At 42.6% G+C, this 9,075-nt stretch overlaps 1 long non-coding RNA gene across 1 annotated transcript; it reads right to left on the bottom strand.

Annotated features, from left to right (window-relative positions):
- Positions 1-461: 461 nt before the first annotated feature.
- Positions 462-787, bottom strand: LOC139571572 (uncharacterized). The gene is made up of 2 exons (XR_011674322.1): positions 727-787; positions 462-641 (listed from the first exon to the last, which is right to left on the bottom strand). It is a non-coding gene; the product is annotated as an uncharacterized lncRNA (long non-coding RNA).
- Positions 788-9,075: the final 8,288 nt, after the last annotated feature.

Here is a 9,075-nt window from a genome sequence, read left to right as displayed (position 1 = left end):
CTAGCTGGAACTAGTGTGTACATGTCCTGACACACTCCCAGATAATGATGTCTCTTATACTATGTACAGTATGACAGCTGATATTGAAAGCAGACACTTGTGTTTCATTTTTAACAACTTTTGTTTAATCTTTCTCTGAAAAGACTCTTTGCCTCAAGAAGAACTAGAGGCTCAAAATGACGGCAAGTTAATCTCTCTACAACATAGTACATTGATACTAACTTTACTATTACCAGTAATGATAATAATGTAGCTTGCTGAGCAGTCAATACCTAGCTGGAACTAGTGTGTACATGTCCTGACACACTCCCAGATAATGTTGTCTCTTATACTATGTACAGTATGACAGCTGATATTGATATGAATATTTCATATGTACAGAGGCAGCTGCAGTAGGACTACTGCAGGAGATGCAGGGGACACCCAAATCAGAGAAGATGCAAAATCTGTTTTGGGGATGGCGTCACAGATTTCGCAGGATTTACTGGAATCTCAGACGTATCAACCAGCGGCTGATCAGGCGTCTCCGACGTCTCAGACGTATCATGGGTCGTAGATGGAGGCTCTATCCGCATTGTGGATAAGCACCTGTAAGTCCTACTCTTTCTTTGAGAGGTGAGATGTCTGTGTGACCTGGATATCTGAAAGTAAAGTAATGTCAGAAAGTCAGGAGGGAGGGTAAATACATCACATCCTGGACATCTGAAAGTAAAGTCATGTATTTACCTTCCCTCCTGACTTTATGACATCACATCCTGGACATCTGAAAGTAAAGTCATGTATTTACCTTCCCTCCTGACTTTATGACATCACATCCTGGACATCTGAAAGTAAAGTCATGTATTTACCCTCCCTCCTGACTTTATGACATCACATCCTGGACATCTGAACTGCATCCACCACCTGGGTTCTTTAATCCTGCCTCCACTGATACAACAACCAATTAGAAACAAGTGTTTGTACAAATTAGTATTATAGCATTATAAAAAGTTACAGTAATATATATATGTGTGTGTGTGTTGCCATAAGGTATTGAGGATCCTCTCCTGTCTCCATATTGAATGGACCACTATGGAACTCACACGTCACCTGACATCACCTGCCATTATTATCAACGGATGCAGATCTGCACATCACAATATATCCATCCATTGTACCATCCATATCTTCTGAATGTACCGTCCATATCTTCTGAATGTACCGTCCATATCTTCTGAATGTACCGTCCATATCTTCTGAATGTACCGTCCATATCTTCTGAATGTACCGTCCATATCTTCTGAATGTACCGTCCATATCTTCTGAATGTACCGTCCATATCTTCTGAATGTACCGTCCATATCTTCTGATTGTACATCAGTATTAATGATGTGATTGATAAACGATGACGATGTGAATTCATGGTGGAAACGTTGTATGGCTCACCTGTTTAACTGTAATCCTTCAATAAACCTATATTAAGCATCATACATTTGTTAGCTGTGATTTTAAAATCTGCCAAATATGTTAAAACCTCCCTCTCTTTCCTTGTCTGATTTGCTGTTCAGGGGTTGTAGGAGCCTCCCTCTCTTTGCTCATCTGATTGGCTGTTCAGGGGTTGTAGAAGCCTCCCTCTCTTTGCTCATCTGATTGGCTGTTCAGGGGTTGTAGAAGCCTCCCTCTCTTTGCTCATCTGATTGACAGATCAGTAGTTGTCATCATGTTGCTAGGTAGAGTAGGGTGATATGCTAGTTTACACACTCTGTATGTGTCCTAAATGGCACTCTATTCTGTCCAGAACCCCGTGGTCTCTGGTCTAAAGTAGTGCACTGCATAGAGAATGTGGTACCATTTAGAATGCAGTCTATCATGTACTTCCTGCTGACTTTATAGATCAAAGGTCACATTGGGGGATCTAGACACTGAGCAACAGGAAGATTAAAGGTCACATTAGGGGAACTAGACACTGGCCAACAGAAAACATTTCACTATCTCTGCTCTGACTCGACCTTGTGGACATGAATTGTAGTTACATCTTTGGTTTCCGGGATTCATCCGATGACTTAATTAATAAACTTTCACTTTCAAGTTAAAATCCTTAGTTGCTACATACAGTTTTGGACTTATAAATAAATGTTATATCCATTGATTCTCCAATAAAATAACTTACAAATGCATCATGAGCAGTCTGAGAACCTGAGCACTCTGGAACAGGTTTTCATCAAGGATCTCTCTGTACTTTGCTCTGTTCACCTTTCCCTCAATCCTGACTAGTCTCTCAGTCCCTGCCACTGAAAAACATCCCCACAGCATGATGCTGCCACCACCATGCTTCATCATAGGGATGGTGCATGTTTCCTCCAGAGCACTCAGGACCTCAGACTGGTGTGAAGGTTCACCTTCCAACAGGACAACGACCCTAAACACTCAGCCAAGACAATGCAGATGTGGCTTCGGGACAGGTCTCTGAATGTCCTTGAGTGGCCCAGCCAGAGACCAGACTTTAACCCGATTGAACATCTCAGGAGAAACCGGAAATAGCTGTGCCACAACGCTCCCCATCCAACCTGACAGATCTTGAGAGAATCTACAGAGAAGATTGGGACAAACTCCCCAAATACAGGTGTGCCAAGCTTGTAGCGTCATGCCCAAGAAGACTCAAGGCTGTAATCGGTGCCAAAGGTGCTTCAACAATGTACTGAGTAAAGAGTCTGAATACTTATGTAAATGTGATATTTGATTTTTTGTAGTTTTTAAATAAATGTTCAACAATTTCCTGTTTTTGCTTTGTCATTATGTGGTATTGTGATGTCATTATGGGGTATTGTGATGTCATTTTGAGGTATTGTGGTGTCATTATGGGGTATTGTGTGTGGATTGATGAGACAAAAAAACTATTAACTCCATTTTAGAATAAGGCTGTAACTTAACAAAATGTGGGAAAAAGTCAAGGGGTCTGAATACTTGCTGAATGCACCGTATGGACCACAGGAAGATTGATGTGGAGCGTGCCCACAGGACTTGAAAACCCACCACCGGCCCAGGTGATAGACCCAGGCCGATAGTGGTCAAGTTGCTGAGGTTCAAGTATAAGGTAGCTTTTCTGGAAAGAGCCAAGATCTTGAGAGGAATGTATATGTTCCTCAACGAAGACTATCCTGAAGCTGTGCACCAGAAGAGGAAAGATCTGATCCCAGCCATGAAAGCTGCCAGAGTGCGTGGGGACATTGCTTACATCCGCTATGACAGGCTCATTGTCCATCCTCCCTCCCAGAATGCTGGAAGGGATGAGCGAGTCAAGCCTATGGGTTCGTAGCTTCAACCCCGCAGCACACACACACACACACACACACACACACACACACACACACACACACACACACACACACACACACACACACACACACACACACACACACACACACACACACACACACACACACACACACACACACACACACACACACACACACACACACACACACACACACACACACACACACACACACACACACACACCAACTGATTAATGGACTGCTGAATGTCTATGTTTTTCTCTTGCTTTGTTTGCTCTTCAGTATTATGTCTATCTCTGATAGGCCCCCCAGGAAAGGGCTGAAAATAGCCCATAGTATTATACGTAGCCTTAGAAATAAGGTTCCTGATATCAATGACTTGCTGACATCAGAGAACATTCATATATTAGCCATTTCTGAGACTCACTTATATAGTTCATTTAATACAGCAGTAGCAGTACAAGGATATAGCATCTATAGAAGAGACAGAAATTCTTATGGGGGAGGTGTTGCTGTATTCAGAGCCATATCCCTGTAATGCTTAGAGAAGGTCTTATGTCAAGTGTTATTGAAGTGTTTGCAGGTTCACTTGGCACATCTAAAGCCTTTTCTTCTGGGGTGTTGCTATAGGCCACCAAGTGCTAACAGTCAGTATCTAAATAATATGTGTGAAATGCTTGATAGTGTATGTGATGTAAACAGAGAGATCTACTTTCTTGGGGCCCTGAAAATTGACTGGTTTTCATCAAACTGTCCGCTCAAGAGGAAGCTTCTCACTGTTACCGGTGCCTGTAATCTAGTTCAGGTTATTAATCAACCTACCAGGGTGTTTACAAACACTACAGGAACAAGATCATCCACATGTATCGATCACATTTTTACTAATACTGTAGAACTTTGTTCTAAAGCTGTATCTGTACCCATTGGATGCAGTGATCACAATATAGTGGCTATATCCAGGAAAGCCAAAGTTCCAACAGCTGGGCCTAAAATAGTGTATAAGAGATCATACAAAATATGTGGATAATGTTGAAAATATTTGATGTGATTAATGAGGAGCATCCAGACACTGCACTTGATGAATTTATAAAATAAATGATTGATAAATATGCACCTGTTAAAATAAGAAACTGACTGTTAGAACTGTTAAGGCTCCATGGATTGATGAGGAATTGAAAAACTGTATGGTTGAAAGAGATGGGGCTAAATGAGTGGCTAATCAGTCTGGCTGCACATCTGGCTGGCTGACTTACTGCAAATTGAGAAATGATGTGACTAAACTCTACAAGAAGAATATGAATCTATATTGTGATTTTTTTGTTTGTTTTTATTTAACTAGGCAAGTCAGTTAAAAACAAATTCTTATTTACAATGACAGCCTACCCCGGGCAAACCCGGACGACAGTGTACCAATTGTGCGCCGCACTGTGGGACTCCCAATCAGGGCCGGATGTGATACAGCCTGGATTCGAACCCGGGACTGTAGTGAAGCCAAGATCAATGATATAAAGAATTATGGAAAAAAGGAAATGCCGACAATGAACAGTGAGCAATTGTATTCATGCATAAAAAAACAAATAATGAAAGAAAAGCATTGCAAGTTTGAATTTTGTAAAGTTAGTGTCGGAGAGGTGGAAAAATTATTGTTATCGATCAATAATGACAAACCTCTTGGCATCGCCATGATGGAAAGCTACTGAGGATGGTAGCTGACTCTATAGCCACTCCTATCTGTCATATCTTTAATCTGAGCCTAGAGGAAAGTCTTTGTCCTCAGGCCTGGAGGGAAGCCAAAGTAATTCTGCTACACAAGAGTGGTAAAGCGGCCTTTACAGGTTCTAACAGCAGACCTATCAGCTTGCTGCCAACTCTTAGCAAACTGTTGGAAAAAATTGTGTTTGACCAAATACAATGCTATTTCTCTGTAAACAAATTAACAACAGACTTTCAGCATGCTTAAAGAGAAGGGCACTCCACATGTACTGCACTGACACAAATGACTGATGATTGGTTGAAAGAAATTCATAATATGAAGATTGTGGGAGCTGTACTGTTAGAATTCAGTGCAGCCTTTGATATTATTCAAATCAAATCACATTTTATTTGTCACATGCGCCGAATACAACAGGTGTAGACCTTACAGTGAAATGCTTACTTACAAGTTCTTAAAAACTCTTAAGGATATGCCCCTTTAAAAAAATGTATTTCACTTAAAATGACATACCCAAATCTAACTGCCTGTAGCTCCGGCCCTGAAGCAAGGATATGCATATTCTTTGTACCATTTGAAAGGAAACACTTTGAAGTTTGTGGAAATGTGAAAGGAATGTAAGAGAATATAACACAATAGATCTGGTTAAAGATAATACAAAGAAAAAAAAAACGTTCTTTTGTCCCTTTTTTACCATCATCTTTGAAATGCAAAGGCCATGAGGACACTAAGGTAACCTGCCTAAACGACTACCGACCCGTAGCACTCACGTCTGTAGCCATGAAGTGTTTTGAAAGGCTGGTCATGGCTCACATCAACACCATTATCACCATTATTGCATACCGCCCCAACAGATCCACAGATGATGCAATCTCTATTGCACTCCACACTGCCCTTTCCCACCTGGAGAAAAGGAACACCTATGTGAGAATGCTATTCATTGACTACAGCTCAGCGTTCAACACCATAGTGCCCTCAAAGCTCATCACTAAGCTTAGGACCCTGGTACTAAACACTCCCTCTGCAACTGGATCCTGGACTTCCTGGCGGGCCATCCCCAGGTGGTAAGGGTAGGTAACAACACATCCGCTACGCTGATCCTCAACACAGGGTCCCCTCAGGGGTGTGTGCTCAGTCCCCTCCTGTACTCCCTGTTCACCCACGACTGCATGGCCAGGCACGACTGCAACACCATAATTAAGTTTGCCGATGACACAACAGTGGTTGGCTGATCACCGACAACGACGAGACAGCCTATAGGGAGGAGGTCAGAGACCTGGCCATGTGGTGCCAGGACAACAACATCTCGCTCAAAGTGATCAAGACAAAGGAGATGATAGTGGACTACAGGAAAAAGAGGACTGAGCACCTCCCCATTCTCATTGACGTGGCTGCAGTGGAGCAGGTTTAGAGCTTCCAGTTCCTTGGTGTCCACATCACCAACGAACTAACATGGTCCAAGCACACCAAGACAGCCGTGAAGAGGGCACGACAAAACCTATTCCCCTGACAATATTTGACATGGGTCCTCAGATCCTCAAAAGGTTCTACAGCTGCACCATTGAGAGCATCCTGACTGGTTGCATCACTGCCTGGTATGGCAACTGCTCGGCCTCCGACCACAAGGCACTACAGAGGGCAGAGGTGTGGACTCGAGTCACATGACTTGGACTCGAGTCAGACTCGAGTCACAAATATGATGACTTGGAACTCGACTTTGACTTGAACACCAATGACTCGTGACTTGACTTGGACTTGAGCCTTATGACTCGACCTGACTTGATACCCTCCCCAAGCCCAAATATGAAAAATGATGCTATTAGAAAAAGCGTGCAGCGGATCAACTCTTCATTTAACGGATTACAGTTTGAATCGGAGAGCAGCCAATCAAATTTTGCCAGCTGAGAAAAAGTTGCGCGTGGCAATGCAGAGGAACGTCGGCGGGTGAATTCAGATGGAGCCCTTGGAAAGATGATACCCCAAATTATTATTTTCGGAAATAAAGACAACGCTGTATCAACAAAAAAAATGGATTGCAACTTACAAAACATGCGGGAAGAAAATTACAGACGGAGGCGCAACAATTTCCAACTTTGTTCGACATTTGAAAATGCACAAAGAATGGTAAGTCGTGGCTAATATAGCCGGCAGCTATGTATTTTAGTACTTTACTTGTGTATCATGTAGGCTAACGTAACGTTAAATCTATGAGTCTCCACACAGTCAGTCAGTGCGGGAACGTGATCATTGCACCCAAGATTGAGCTACAACTGGCTAGGCAGTTGGTAGCCTAAATCCTGCCTGATGTTACTGCTGTTTCTAAAACCATTGACATACGTTAGCCTACTGTAACCACACAGAGAGAGAGAGAGTGTGTGTGTGTGTGTGTGTGTGTTAAGGTTGGGCGATTGTGTACAAGCCTACATCACCCGATTGCGCCCCATAGTGATCCTCGATAGTCGATCACTATGGGGGGTCTTTCTCATGGCTACCCATGTATTTCCATGGAAATTTAACGTTTATTTGGAAAGTAATAAATATATAGATATTTTTTAAAGCATTCATGATTTGCGTAAATGTAATATACTAACTATTACTCTTGTTAAAAATATCAAATGGTATTACATTTGGTCAAGAGCACATTATGACTTGTTTAGGACTTGAAACTCAAAGTTTAGGACTTGAGACTTGACTTGATACTTGACGGTCTTGACTTGAGACTTGGCTTGGAACTTGAGTGCTAAGACTTGAGACTTACTTGTGACTTGTAAAACAATGACTTGGTCCCACCTCTGACAGAGGGTAGTGCGTACGGCCCAGTACATCACTGGGGCCAACCTTCCTGCCATCCAGGACCTCTATACCAGGTGGTGTCAGAGAAAGGCCCTAAAAATTGTCAAAGACTCCAGCCACCCTCGTCATAGACTGTTCTCTCTGCTTTCGCATGGCAAGTGATTGTCATTTCTCTTGTGGTCTGGTGTGCTCAGCAGAGGGGAAGAGCAGGATTTATTTTTTTGTATTTACTTTTGACTATGGCGTCTTACGTAGATGAGTTAATTCGCTTTCCATCAGAGGAACTGTTAGAATTATGTACCAAAGAACAGCTGAAGATGGCTGAACACTACATGGTTGAAATTAGTGATAAACGTCTACATTTCTATTAGGTCAATATTGAAGGCCAATCTGATGGAGAGTGGTATTCTTGAAGTTCCCACTGGGGCAGCCTCTGCCGAGGACTCACCGTCTCCCAGTAACGTTACAATGACCGCTCCATCTGTTAGCCCTAGTAGTCTTTTTGAACAGCAGAAATAACTGCTTCTGTTACAGCTAGAGCATGATCGTATTAAGTAGGAAAAAGAATGGGCATTTAAACAGGATTTGGAGTGTGCTAAAATCAAGCTGCAACAAGAGCGGCTAGAGTTGGTTCGGGAAGGAAAGCTCTCAGGGGAGTGTTTGTTCTGGGAAGGTGACCCAGATTTACCTAGGGGTCGCTCCTCTTTTGGTCGTGCCCCGGACACATTTGATATTGTTGGGAACTTACGGTTGTTGCCAAAATGTAATGAGATGGACCCTGAGACATTATTTTCGTTGTTTGAGCGTGTTGCTGACGCTAGGAGTTGGCCTGGACCCTGAGACATTATTTTCGTTGTTTGAGCGTGTTGCTGACGCTAGGAGTTGGCCTGGACCCTGAGACATTATTTTAGTTGTTTGAGTGTGTTGCTGACGCTAGGAGTTGGCCTGAGTCTGACCGTACTTTAATGTTGCAGTGTGTGTTGACTGGTAAAGAGCAAGAAGCATATTCAGCTCTTAGTGTAGCCGACAGTGTCAGTCATGATAAGGTTAAAATGGCTGTTACAGATTTACAAATTGGTTCCTGAGGCTTATCGCCAACGAGAACTTTAAAAAGGGATGATAAACAGACTCATGTTCAGTTTGCGCGAGAGTTCTCTACACAGTTTAATTGATGGTGTTCCGCCTCTGCAGTTATGACTTTCCCAGGGCTGTGGGATCTGATTATGCTAGAGCAATTTAAGGACACAATCCCTAATCGTATAGCCACGTACATTAACGAACCAAAAGTAAAGACTG

The sequence above is a fragment of the Salvelinus alpinus genome, chromosome 3 (assembly GCF_045679555.1).
Source record: "Salvelinus alpinus chromosome 3, SLU_Salpinus.1, whole genome shotgun sequence".
Classification (NCBI taxonomy): Eukaryota; Metazoa; Chordata; class Actinopteri; order Salmoniformes; family Salmonidae; genus Salvelinus; species Salvelinus alpinus.
Note: the sequence above shows the minus strand (reverse complement) of the source record. Positions and strands in the feature narration are given on the sequence as shown.